General features: G+C 39.7%; 1 long non-coding RNA gene across 1 annotated transcript; it reads right to left on the bottom strand.

Moving 5' to 3' along the window:
* Positions 1–1,208: 1,208 nt before the first annotated feature.
* On the bottom strand, positions 1,209–10,321 carry LOC118559491. The gene is made up of 3 exons (XR_004928896.1): positions 10,049–10,321; positions 4,318–5,153; positions 1,209–2,012 (listed from the first exon to the last, which is right to left on the bottom strand). It is a non-coding gene; the product is annotated as an uncharacterized LOC118559491 (long non-coding RNA).
* Between the last annotated feature and the right edge of the window lie 4,309 nt (positions 10,322–14,630).

The following is a 14,630-nucleotide window of genomic DNA, read 5'->3' as shown; positions in this document are numbered from 1 at the left end:
CTCAGGTACTGTGACTAACAAAGGCATCATGACTCTGGGGTTCTGTTTCAATGGTGGAGGATATGAGGCGGACCGTCAATGAGCAAATGCATTGCATGCAACAGCAATCACATGTAATCAATATTACTACAAATGCTGCAAGAGAGATAAAAAGAGATGATCAGACTTTTTCACTTGCCAAACTCACCAGTCATCCACCCCTTGAACGGGTTAGAGATTCCGGAGTACTCGTGCATGGTTTCTGAGAGCGTGCGCAATCCTTCTAATGCTTTTATTACTGCCTATGGTCACCACAATATTAGTATAATCCAGATACAGCCATTTGAATAATTTCTTAAGATGCTCTATGCTTACATCACGTATATTTACATTTTGGTGCAAAATTAATTTCTTTTAGCAGCCTCCCCTATTTCTTCTCATGCATGTTGTATTTTGCGAAGCTTATTGTATCTTAGAGGTACCTCTTTGAATCTTATTAAAACCCTTTGTGGGTTTATTAAACTTCAAAACATATCTATATATGTATTAGATGAGTTAAGTAAAAAGTAAAATCCCTCATATTAGGAGCCAAATCCCAAATGCTTTCAGACCAGAAACTCTTGTCCGAATGCGTTTGACCCTCTTATAGCTCACTAATAACAGCTCTGACATAAAACAATTAACATCCTAGGGGTTTACTAATAATCTTGATTGTTTTTAATCTGAACATTTTCTCCTAATCGCATCCGCCAATGTGGTTGTTTCTAATGTGGGTTTTTTTTTTGTGTGTACAGGAAAATATGAAGTGAAATGCAGGTGTGTCTGCCAACTAATAATTTTTTTTATTTATCTGCTCCACTGTCCATAATTAATTTTACTAACACACTTTATAATATCACAAAGGTGGACCTGAAAGGTAGTTGTCGCCCTCCGACTGTAATTTAATTCCACTCCGCCATATTGTTCTAAGCACCAGTCATTGGATGCTGCTGTAATAGCGCGTCTTTGTGGTCTTCCTAGGTGGATCAGCTGAACATGTTCAGGAATGGAAAGTTACAAAAATACCACAATATACCTGTAACAATAACAACTGATAATAATAAACCTCCTGCAACACAACCCTTAGGGGGTTTGGTTAATGCTATTTTAGTGCCCCTGTGGAAAAACACCTGTGGAGAAACACACAAATTTCAACAAGAAATGCAAACATACATATATAAAAACAAATTTTTTTTTTTAGTTCTCTGAGTCTCTTTTTGGTTTTCTTCTTCTCTCTGAGTGTAAGAGTTGCTACAACACCATGTGGTCAGGTAAAAACCACTACTTCCGCCTCTTCTGTTTTATGCTTTTTTCTTTTTTTTCTTTCTGGAGCAGGAGAGCAGCTCACTGCCCACTTCTTCCGCCTCTTCTTCTTTGTTCTTCTGCTCTGTCTCCTTTGCGCGATTTTTGTGAGTGAGCTTAAGCTCACTGAATCTCTCTACGGGTTTTATTATGACCGTGGTTGAGTAGAGGATTCACCGATAGGCTACCTTTCACAGCGTTGTGGTGTTATCCTGTAAATCCTGGCGCACCTGATGTTTGAGAGCGCTGGGGTTCCTCAGCGGGTGCACACTGACTCCAATGATACCAGGTGTCGCCTTTTCCTTTGAGCCTGACAGCGTGCGAAGTGCGTTCCACCGTCTGGTACGGGCTGGTCCACCTTGGTTCTGACCACTTTCTTTTGATGACTTTCCCACTCTGGTTCTGCACTGGTCTCGGTGTTTCCTTTGGCACCCTGTGGTGGCACCTCACGGCTCCGCACTCTGGTCAGAGCACCCTAAATCACAACCCCCACTTCTGTCCTTCGTTGACCTTAGCGCGCACTCAGCCGAGGTCTGGGGGTTTGTGGACCCTCCTTCACATTCCTTAGGAATCTCCAATATAATCTGAAACTACACAACAATCTTTAGATGTCAAATTTCGTGTGCTACCTGTGAATCCTGGGAGGTTGACGTCGCAACCCCGAAAAACTCCTTCCAGTCAGAGAGTGCATCCTGTAATGAAATTAACTGAACACTCCAACAAGAAACAAAACTTTACCCCATATCAATTTAGTCTGTGCACAGATTTCAGCCAATTATTTTTCAGATACTAAATAATCCTTACCACCTTTTATTGTTCCATCTTCATCCTGTCAGGAAACCTATTTTTAGAAATGTAATAGTTAATGAGACATTTTATCATAGTTTCTCTGTTCTCTCCTTTCACAGGCCTCTGGTCATCCTGTAAAAGAATTCACGCACGCACAAACACTTTTAAACCTCGGATGTGAATCACCGTGTCTGTGGAATCAAAAGTTAGTTAATTGTGGTTTGAAATCAAAGTACATTTTTTCCTATAACGATGTCCAAATCTTCCTTGGATTAAAATGACCACACATCGCACACACACTACTTTACACACGACATTGCTGTAACCTCTATAACCCCAGATGTCCTACTCCGGGTGCTTCAGAAAAAGTTCCTGTTTTAATCCTGGAGGAAACACCATTAGGTCGTTTTACAGCACCTGTTCTACTCTAACGCACCTCTGAAGCTGCTCTGCTCCACCTACACTCTTTTTGTAATTAATCAGTGAGAATGCTATACAGCCTTCTCACTTATTGTTTTCCTGTTTTTCTTTATTATTATTATTACGTCGACGTCTAACTACGGCCGCATACTTCATCCAATTTCAACAATTTTGGTGTCAAAACGTTCGGCTCGTTCCCGGCATGCCTGCTATATCTCATGGTTATGGTTAACTTTTACACTTTTTAAAATATTTCACTTTTTGTGCAATTTTTTGGCTGTTCCCATTGGAATCAATGCAAATTGCTTCGAATTCCTTCAAATTCTTCCCATTCTTCAAATTCTTTCAAATTTTTTGAAAATTTTTCTAATTTCTTCAAGTTTTTCAAATTCTTCAAGTCCCTTTAAATTCTTAATTAAATTTATTTATTTATTTTCAATTCTTCAAATCAGATTTCAATGTTTTCTGCAACTTCTGCTCAATCATTCTGCAGATTAGCATTCTCACTCGCTGTTACGCAGGAACAGCTTTTTCTAGTTCCTCTCTCAGTTCCTCTTCAATAGATGCCATTCTCATGTAAAAAATCCTGCACCCTGTTTTTCTATTTTATCTAATATTTTATCTAACATTTACTGATATGTACATCCCCCTTTTGGAATCAAACTAGTTTTATTCCAGAAACAACAGTAAAATGTAACGTTCTGTTTTTGTCTAGGTTTATTGTTTGGTGAAGTTAGTTCTCTCCTGCCTCTGGTTTTATTTCTTTTGTAGGTTCTATCTTATTTTAGGTTCCTGTTTAGTCTGTGTATGGTTTTAAGTTTTCCGGTCTTTGTATTAGTCCTTATCTGTGTTCTGTGCTTTGTGTTATCCTCAGTCTTAGGTTTATTCTTCTGTCAGCATCGTTATTGCTTCCACCATCCTATGGTTAATTAGTTCCCTCTGCTCACCTGTTTTATTTAAGCCTCACTTGCTCCTCAGTTATTTGTTGGTCCGTCACACTCACATGCCCATGCTCCTGTTCCTCCTCGGTTACTCTCTCTGTTTTGGTAAGAGCCCCGGCACCTTGATTCTGTTTTGGATTACCTGTTTCAGTTTACTCTGCCCAGTCTGTTCGCCAGTTCCCGTCCAGCTTGTTTGGATGTCTGCCTTACCTCTATTTGGATCCTGTTTATGTTCACCTGTCTTCCATTAAATCCAGTTTAAAGGAATAACTCTGTTCTGCAGAATATCGGGTTCTGCTCCACACCCATCATTACATAAGAAGACGTCAATAATAGTCAATTCAACTGCATAGGGTAATCTTTGGTGAAGTAGGAAGAAAGAAAATAAAAATTTCCTCGAATCCTGAATCCAAATCAAAATCTTATTCAACTTTATCATACCTGATATTTTCCCGAGGTCCCTCAAAGGTTGCGTGAGATCAACGTACCCACCATGTAGTTGTCACAGCAGCCATTTAGTCCCAAAACTATAATGTGTCTTCCACGCGCTGTAGTTTGGGTTTGTTAGAACGCTTTGCTTGTTATTGGAGGACACATTGGTTGTTCCTGCGGAAAATAACACAGCCCAGGAAAGACACGTTCCTTGGCAAATTGCTATTTTATCTTTACTAACCTTAAATGTAAGTGGAACACATGAAAGTATTCCCACCTCCGTGGACCTTCTGCTGATTAATGATGCTCAGTACGTTCCCGGCCATGGTAACACTTCAAACTCATGTTTGAAATAAACTTATCAGTTACATCACAGATAACTTAAAAGGTATGAGTATATTTTAAAACAACAAACCTGCACGCTGGTAGGAGCCCAATCAGTTGCCTGAAGGGAATGTTTAACCACGCCCCTACTTCTTTCTGGTGCTCAACATGGAGAGAAAGAGAAATGTGTGTAATCGTTTCATCCGACATCATATATCATTATAAATTGTTCAGCAGTAGCAGCTGCCAAATGCTCAGGTGCCACATACATATTCCTAGAATGACTGTCTGTGTTTTACCTTAAAGAATCATGATACCGGTCTGTGCGGTTGCTGTCGTAGAACAGAGTGACGTGTGGCAGGTCAGGTGGGAGGAAGAGCAGGAACCCAGACGTTGCATCTTCCATAGCTGGAGAGAACACCAGTTGTAGCAGGCTCTGTTCTCAGTCCTCCATAGATGCTAGCAATGCTTTCTCCCCCTCAGGTCACAACGGCAGACACTGTTTCTTCTCTCAGTATCATATTCAGTGACAGTCTTAGTCCACAACTCAGAGGCCCATATGTGTCTCCAGTGTCCACCAAAAGTTCATGCAGTCTTTTCTGCTGACAGCTCGGAGTCTGCAGTGCTCATGCAGCTGGCCATGCTCAGGGGTGTGTCATCAGACGAGTTATCCCCTTGCAGGGGTACTGACCTTGTGGAGGTGAGGTCATGTCAGGACTTGGTTGCTTCATACCAGGTTGACCTGCTGGTGGGGTGAAACAGCCCACAGGCGTTCAATGTCCAGGACAATCACAATTGTATGTCGATGGGTGCTTTAACATGTCCACCATATCAGCTCCAAACACTCATCCATCACGCCCTGGGTTCAATACTCGACACCACACTGACCACCAAGCCATCTGCTTCCACGTTCAGCAACCAACAGACCTGTGAATAAATAAAGAATAGAGAAAAGGAGGCAATAGGCAAGCCTCCTCCTTGGAGTTAATTAAACTGAGGTGACACCTTCAGGGTTGAAGATCCAACTGCTGAAACATCACATGTTCACTTTTTATTTTACTCACTTTCTGTTTTGTTCCCTGTAATTACAATTTAAATAATAGATCTTGTAATACCTTTTTTTAATTATTATTATTAGGCGCCTGCCATAGCATTTGCAATGAGGAGGCAGTGCTGTGCGAAGCACAGCACTGCCTCCCATGCAAATGCATGGAGGCACCTATTACTATTCACCTCTAAACGGACTATTTATTATTCTTTACTTCTTCTTCCGTCACGATTAATGCGTTCCGAACTGTAGCGTGCACCCCCACAATATAGGTATCAAAACCTGTGGCTCGATTACGAGATGTGTGCTACTACTTTTATTGGGATTTCGAGTTACCATGGCAACAAAATTAGCGAAAAACCACCCCCAAAAAACCCATAGGAATGAATGGAGTCGGGTAGAAAGAAAGCTTCAAAAAAGCCTCCAAATGACCATTTTCAACGCTGTACTGTGTCGTCATGCTTTCACCTACGAACACCGTTTAACTTCCAGTTTGTAGATATATCTGTGAACTACTCAGAAGTGAAAACGGCATGTCGATATCTTTTATCGTCTCTTCACAGTTACTCCTCAAAGCTCATGTCCAAAAATCAGCGAAATCATCGTTTACAATGAAAGTCAATGACGGAATTCTCCAACCGCTAGAGTGGGCCACTCTAGCTTTTTTAAAAATTTCAAAACTCCGAACAACTTGACCATACTCGCTCAATTTTCACTCTATGTAGACAAATTATACATCAAAACGTAGGTATTTTTGTCAGGATTCGGGAAATGTAACCCTCATTGGTGTGGCATTTATAGATTTTTCGCAAATCACCTCAGACCGACACAAACCCGAAACCTCCCCCATTCATTTCCTATGGAGCGGTTTGGAAAAATGACGTCTAAAAATCCAAAACATCACATGTTTTCGCATCGTCGCTACTCCTAAACCGTTTTATGTACAGACATGAGACTTTCACACATGAATGTCCCAACCCTTCTGGCACTCACAAAAAAGGAATTTTGTGGATAACTGTTACGGTTTTTCCGCAGGAACAATTTGTTCGGGAGTAGCGAATGTGCAAAATCCTAAAAACGCTTTGGAGCTGCATTTTCCCACATCAACCACTTTTTTACATCATCACTGTGTCTACACCGATTTTTGTACAAACATAAAAATGAGCTTCATGGTCCTCAAAAGCCTGCTGATACTCAAGGTGAAAGAATTATTTTGATATCTCTTATACTTTTTGAGCTACAGCGATTTGTTCGGAACCGTTTTAAGAGGATTTCTGAAAATCCATAAAAATCTCATTTAGATCATAATTTTTTACGCCTTTATTAAACTTTTTCCAGCAAAAAACGATAGCTTTTCTTATTCCCCTATCCCTTAGGAAATAAACGCTGAAAAAATTACGTCTCTACCATTTATAGATCAGGAGATATGAAGCGTCGTTTGGGGCAAAGTTCTCCATTATAATCCAATGGGATTTTTTGTGAGCAAAGTCTCTGCACTTTTGTAGACTCGCCCGCTGCAGCTGTGTCAGTGAGTTTCCATGACAACGGAACTCTGAGGGCCAGAGCGAGAAGCTCCATTGAGATACAATGGCAACTTTCATCGCTCACTGCAGTGGCTGTGATTAATGTAGAAATCTGAAATTCACACAGTCACTTCGTCTTAACATTTTAAAATTTTCATGTGACTTTCAGCCATGTGTCAGTTTTCTGTGCCATTTTGGATCAAACCACTTATGTTTCCAATAATGCATGCCCATATATGGAGCTACAGTGTAGCACAGATGAAAAGTGCAGGCTTTGCATGCAAGAGGTCGTGGGATCGATTCCCGGTATGGAAGACTTGGAGTTTTGTATTATAATCCTCACAGTGTGAATATCAAAACGTGTGTGCTGATCCCATGAAGTATTTTTCGTACCACCCGCCATTTTGAGTTACCATGGCAACGTTATAAATGACATATTTTCTCCCTATTTGAGGCACATCCCAGTACAGGATTTCGACCAAACTGACAGAGTACAATCACCCGGTGATACTGAACACAACCATGCTAGCGGCTAACGGTTAGCATGTTGCTAACCGGAATTAGCTCTAGGAAGCCTGTACAAACTTCTGCTTGACAGATTTGGTGAATTTTAGGATTTTCTCCCTTTTTAGGCACTTCTCAGTACAGGATTTCAACCAAACTAACAGAGTAACATCACCCGGTGATAATGAACACAGCCATGCTAGCGGCTAACCGTTAGCATGTTGCTAACAGGAAATAGCTTTAGGAAGGTCCTACCAACAGCTGCTTAGCCAGAGTTCTTCTGCCTTTACAGACAGAGAGGGCTGTAGCTGTCAGTGAGTCTCCATGACAACGCTGCTAGCAAGAGGCTCCTAGGAGGTCCATTGACTTAACATGGCACCTTTCAACGGCCGCTGCGAGGGCTGTGAAGACCGTAGGAAGCTGAAAATCGCAGTGTTACTTCCTGTTGCTATTTCTGACGGTACGGTACGCACCAAGTGGCAGGCGCCTTGCTAAATTTCTTCAGAAATTTTTCTAGTTATTATTTACTCTTCCTCTCCCCATCCTGAGCCACACTGGAAAATTATGTACCAAATGTTTTGTCCCAGCGAGCATAATCACAATCAGGTCTATAACGATTTAGTTACATCAGCTGTACAGGACACACCTTTTAAAACCATTTTTCTGAATAATTTACTGCTGTTGTGGGCCCCAGTCAAATTAAGAACCACTGCTGGGGTTTTAAGGGAGAATGTTTTATAACTCCATCTTCCAAGTAAGAAATTAGTAAAGAAAACAAAGTTACAGCTGGCATGTGGAACGTTCAAGCATCATTTTCAATATAATTTGCAGCAGAAGAGGGCACACAACGATGTGTACCTTTGGTCAAATTATCTAATTTAGAGAACGTGTTTACATAAAAAAAAAATCCTTTGGGATCTGCCCTTTAATTTCTCCAAATCCTTTTTTGTTCCTGTTGATTTCTGTCGCTCTGCAAAGTTTAACTTCTGTAGTAAAACGATTTAAACCAGTAACATTCTTCATAAATTCTTAAACATCAGCACTCCATCTGAGGATAACTGTAAAACTGATGCATGATTAGAGCTAGGACTGATAAAATCTATCTAATTCAACCGGGTTGTACTTTTACCAACATCTTTAAGCTCCATTTTAACTTTTAACTTTTGGTTCTGCTAACTGGTGATTCCTAGACCTACAATTAGCAGAAGTTGTTAGTGAGCTAATTCCTGCTTTCCTTAGATCAACCAGATTTAAGTCTAGTGTATTATATTCAAACTAGGGCTTTCAAACTATTAAAATTTTAATTTCAATTAATCTCGTATTCTATCTTTTTATTTCTGAAAGTATAAAAGCTCATTTGGGAATTTTAATATGCACTTTTGCAATAAACCACACTAGTTAAAATTATGCTTATACAAAAACTATTTTTCTTTTTAGGTACTTTTCAGAATTGGAATGACAACATTCTGGTGCCATAAAATGATGAACTATAGCCAATAATGAGCTAAATCACAAATTATTATGCCCTGATGTTTACACAATGTATAAACAAATGTGTGAATAAATAAATATTTCATGCTGAAATATTTTTTAACTCCTAAACACAGATATAAGTTTTATTATTAATTTATTATTTACTCTCTTTCCCAAACACATATTCCTGAGCGGTCCCTTAGTTTGTCAAATGCAGAGACAGCAAATCTGCCTCTAGAGGGGAGGGCTGCGCCCTGAGCAGCAGGCGGGACATATCAACTATCAGTGACCAATCCTCGGCTGTTTTCAGCGATGTTGGGGCTGTAGGTGTAGTAACAGATGAAGCGCAAGGTTGGTGGGTGTTTCTAATAATGTGTTGTTCCTGGGGGTGTCACCAGGAACCGTTAATTCTTCGTCCAACACATTCAGATGTTTAAATCATGGTCAGGTTTGTTTATCATATCTATTGTCCTGCTTTAGGTCAAACTGTCCCCCCGAGGTTCGCCTCAGATCAGTGTAAAAAGTCTCCCCCACACATATTCCATCCAGCTCCACTTCTCCCATATAATCTCCCCATATGCTGTTTGCCAAGTTAATAAAGTTATAACATTACAATCTAAAAAAGACCCTACTCTATTATTTTTTTTTTACAGCTGTCATGAATCCATTGTCAAATACAAGCTTTGTGCATTAATAGTGTAACAATACTTTCCCCACGGCTCTGGTTAACTGTACTCCATAATTAGGCACCCAAATAACACAAAAACAAAAACCTTTATCCCCAGTTTCAATCATTTGTAACAAGCCTGAGATATATTTATTGAAGTTATGTTAATATCTACGTGTTTAAATTTAATTTGGGCTAGACAAACTTTTATATTATTAATTCTTAAGTCTTTTTTTGACAACCGTTTAGTTAAACCTTTCTGTTTAATGGAAGTCTCCAAAGTGCATTTGTTTTGAATGCTGCAGACATTCAGCGCAAATAAACACTTTTTGAAACCGTGGTTTTCTAGGATTTTAATCTGGATTATTTTCCAAAGACGAACAGAGCTTTCACACCAATAACACATACAACAAGACAATTAGACGAACAAAACACACACACGTGTCTTTCCTTTTAACAGTATTTTTCACAGATCATGTTTGAAAAGTTTAGATTGCCGAAATATATTTTGCCGAAATATCACGTTCCACGCTAACGCGCCTCTGTCACTCCACGGGGAAGTTTACTTGGCAAAATTGCCCCGCACCGCCGTAACCGCTCAATTTACCGGCTGTCCGACGCCGCGCCTCCGCAGAAACAAGGTTCAACATCTCGCCACTCGCCTGTCATCTTTTATCTCATTACGTTTCACGGCTTTTTTTTGTCATTTTCCCCCACTAGCCGAGATAATCTTCTATCCGGTCCGTTACTAAAATGTTTCCCCCACGAAACGATGCGCTTCTAAAGTTCCGTTTTTTTTTTTTCGACTAACTGCTGGTTGCACTCAGAACGCTTTGTTGCGCCAAAAAAGCCACAAATACATCGATCTGTCATCTCATTGATATCCATGCTGCACAATTCTATTTATTACTGTGAATGCAGTAGGCATTCACAGTTCTTGAGATCCTGTTTCTCTTTATTCTTTATTATTACTGTGAATGCAGTAGGCATTCACAGTTCTTGAGATCCTGTTTCTCTTTATTCTTTATTATTATTACTGTGAATGCAGTAGGCATTCACAGTTCTTGAGATCCTGTTTCTCTTTATTCTTTATTATTATTATTATTCCTGTTTATTCTTCCAAATGCGTTTTTACTGTTTAAACTTTGCTTCGCTTCTCCTCCTACAATTTTTCTCCGATTTCAACCATTCAACTTTTAAACTATTCAGCTTCTTCTGGAATGGATGGCTATGTCTTTTTGTACTTTTAACTCTTCAACTTTTTAAAATATTCAGCTTTTTCTGCAAATTTTCAGCTTTTTTTCTCCCATAGTAAATGAATGTAATTCACTAAAATTCCGCTCATTTCAGCTGCTTTTTGACAGCTTACTGCTTCAGCCTACTTTCAGCTAGAAACGCCATTCAACTTTTAAAATGTAGTGAGATCTTTCAGCTATTATGGTCTATTTCAGCTTTTTCATATCTTTTAGCATTTTCATATAGTACCTCCTTAAAATAATTTTGGCTTTTCAAGAAATTCAGCAAATAACATGCGTTGCTATGGTCGTCAAGGAGGCAGTTATAGAGTGCGCACTCTAGAAATTCAACAAATTCTTCTTCTCCGAACAACTTCTTCTCACTCGCTCAATTTTCAACCTATCCACATAAATTATACATCAAAACGTAGGAATTTTTGTCTGGATTCAGGAAATGTAACCCTCATTGGTGTAGCATTTATAGATTTTTCGCAAATCACCTCAGAGCGACACAAACCCGAAACCTCCCCCATTCATTTCCTATGGAGCGGTTTTGAAAAATGACGTCTGAAAATCCAAAACATCACACGTTTTCGCATCGTCGCTACTCCTAAACCGTTTGATGTACAGGCATGAGACTTTCACATATGAATGTCCCAACCCTTCTGGCACTCACAAAAAAGGAATTTTGTGGATAACTGTTACGGTTTTTCCGCAGGAACAATTTGTTCGGGAGTAGCGAATGTGCAAAATCCTGAAAATGCTTTAGAGCCGCATTGTTCCACATGATCCACCTTTTTACATCGTTGCTGTGCTTACACCGATTTTTGTACAAACATAAAAATGAGCAACATAGTCCTCAAAAGCCTGCTGATACTCACAGTGAAATAATTGTTTTGATATCTCTTATACTTTTTCAGGTAGAGCGATTTGTTCGGGACTGTTTTTAGAGGATTTTGCAAATTCCTTAAAAAACCCCTTTAGATCATAATTTTTTACGCCTTTATTAAACTTTTTCCAGCAAAAACCGATAGCTTTTCTTCTTCCCCTATCCGTTACGAACTAAACGCAGAAAAAAATACGTCTCTACCATTTAGGGATCAGGAGATATGAAGCGTTGTTCGGGGCAAAGTTCTCCATTATAATCCAATGGGACTTATTGTGAGCAAAGTCTCTGCACTTGGGTAGACTGGCCGCTCCAGGTGTGTCAGTGAGTTTCCATGACGACGGAACTCTGAGGGCCAGAGGGAGAGGATCAATTGAGATAGAATGGCAACTTTCGACGCTCACCGCAGTTGCTGTGATTAATGTAGGAATCTGAAATTTGCACAGTCACTTCCTCTTGACATTTTAAAATTTTCAAGTGACTTTCAGCTATGTGTCATTTTTCTGTCCAATTTTGGATTTCACATGCTTTCCTATTGGGCCTTTGCTTCCAACAGGACCTGGCATGATGCCCAGACACGACCCAATTGGCCAATATAGCACCACCCACATGTGGGAAATGGCGCTACTGACCATTTTGGTCAAATATTGAGTTCTGGGCCCAGATGTGGTGAGGCTGAGTTGCTAAAGGAGGCCAATCTGACCCATGAACTTTGGTGACGTTTGGCGACATTAAGTATTGGCACCCCTTTTTGAGGCACTTCCCAGTACAGGATTTGGACCAAACTGACAGAGTACAATCACCCGGTGATCCTGAGCACAACCATGTTAGCGGCTAATGGTTAGCATGTTGCTAATTGGAAGTAGCTCTAGGAAGCTCGGACAAACTTCTGCTTTACAGAGTCTGTACCTCCTTTATACAGAATGCTCCACAATAAGTTTGGGCCTTGTCACATAAAGCATCTCCAAGTTAAGACGTGTCAAACATCCAATGCTTTTCAATGGGGGCGAAACCCCTTATACTCGCTAGAAATGCAGGCCCACATATGGCAACAGTATATTCAAGTTTGAAATTCTACTTATGCTTTGTTAAACGATTCAGTGTTTAGAATGAGTTAGGAAATGTTTGGTGCCTTTCCCTCGGTTTTTTCTTCTTCTAATCATTCAGCTATTGTTCTTTCATGTTCAAATTCTTCAACTCTTTCAAATTCTTCAACTTTTTCAACTTCTTCAACTTCTTCAATGCTTTTCAGCTATTTTTTCTCTTCTTCAAAGATCTTCTGCATCTTTTGCTTAATCATTCAGCTATCTGCATTCACAGTGCATTTTCGCAGGAAATGCAAATTTTTCTAGTTATTATTATTATTCCTGTTTATTCTTCCAAATGCGTTTTTACTGTTTAAACTTTGCTTCGCTTCTCCTCCTACAATTTTTCTCCGATTTCAACCATTCAACTTTTAAACTATTCAGCTTCTTCTGGAATGGATGGCTATGTCTTTTTGTACTTTTAACTCTTCAACTTTTTAAAATATTCAGCTTTTTCTGCAAATTTTCAGCTTTTTTTCTCCCATAGGAAATGAATGTAATTCACTAAAATTCCGCTCATTTCAGCTGCTTTTTGACAGCTTACTGCTTCAGCCTACTTTCAGCTAGACACGCCATTCAACTTTTAAAATGTAGTGATATCTTTCAGCTATTATGGTCTATTTCAGCTTTTTCATATCTTTTACCATTTTCATATAGTACCTCCTTAAACTAATTTTGGCTTTTCAAGAAATTCAGCAAATAACATGCGTTGCTATGGTTGTCAAGGAGGCAGTTATAGAGTGCGCACTCTAGAAATTCAGCAAATTCTTCTTCTCCGAACAACTTCTTCTCACTCGCTCAATTTTCAACCTATCCACATGAATTATACATCAAAACGTAGGAATTTTTGTCTGGATTCAGGAAATGTAACCCTCATTGGTGTAGCATTTATAGATTTTTCGCAAATCACCTCAGAGCGACACAAACCCGAAACCTCCCCCATTCATTTCCTATGGAGCGGTTTTGAAAAATGTCGTCTGAAAATCCAAAACATCACACGTTTTCACATCGTTGCTACTCCTAAACCGTTTGATGTACAGGCATGAGACTTTCACATATGAATGTCCCAACCCTTCTGGCACTCACAATAAAGGAATTTTGTGGATAACTGTTACGGTTTTTCCGCAGGAACAATTTGTTCGGGAGTAGCGAGCGTGCAAAATCCTGAAAATGCTTTAGAGCCGCATTGTTCCACATGATCCACCTTTTTACATCGTCGCTGTGCCTACACCGATTTTTGTACAAACATAAAAATGAGCAACATAGTCCTCAAAAGCCTGCTGATACTCACAGTGAAATAATTGTTTTGATATCTCTTATACTTTTTCAACTAGAGCGATTTGTTCGGGACTGTTTTTAGAGGATTTTGCAAATTCCTTAAAAAACCCCTTTAGATCATAATTTTTTACGCCTTTATTAAACTTTTTCCAGCAAAAACCGATAGCTTTTCTTCTTCCCCTATCCGTTACGAACTAAACGTAGAAAAAATTACGTCTCTACCATTTAGGGATCAGGAGATATGAAGCGTTGTTCAGGGCAAAGTTCTCCATTATAATCCAATGGGACTTATTGTGAGCAAAGTGTCTGCACTTGAGTAGACTGGCCGCTGCAGGTGTGTCAGTGAGTTTCCATGACGACGGAACTCTGAGGGCCAGAGGGAGAGGATCAATTGAGATAGAATGGCAACTTTCGACGCTTACCGCAGTTGCTGTGATTAATGTAGGAATCTGAAATTCGCACAGTCACTTCCTCTTGATATTTTAAAATTTTCAAGTGACTTTCAGCTATGTGTCATTTTTCTGTCCCATTTTGGATTTTACATGCTTTCCTATTGGGCCTTTGCTTCCAACAGGACCTGGCATGATGCCCAGACACGACCCAATTGGCCAATACAGCACCACCCACCTGTGGGAAATGGCGCTACTGACCATTTTGGTCAAATATTGAGTTCTGGGCCCAGATGTGGTGAGGCTGAGTTGCTAA

This window comes from Fundulus heteroclitus, unplaced genomic scaffold, assembly GCF_011125445.2.
Source record: "Fundulus heteroclitus isolate FHET01 unplaced genomic scaffold, MU-UCD_Fhet_4.1 scaffold_295, whole genome shotgun sequence".
Taxonomy (NCBI): Eukaryota; Metazoa; Chordata; class Actinopteri; order Cyprinodontiformes; family Fundulidae; genus Fundulus; species Fundulus heteroclitus.
Note: the sequence above shows the minus strand (reverse complement) of the source record. Positions and strands in the feature narration are given on the sequence as shown.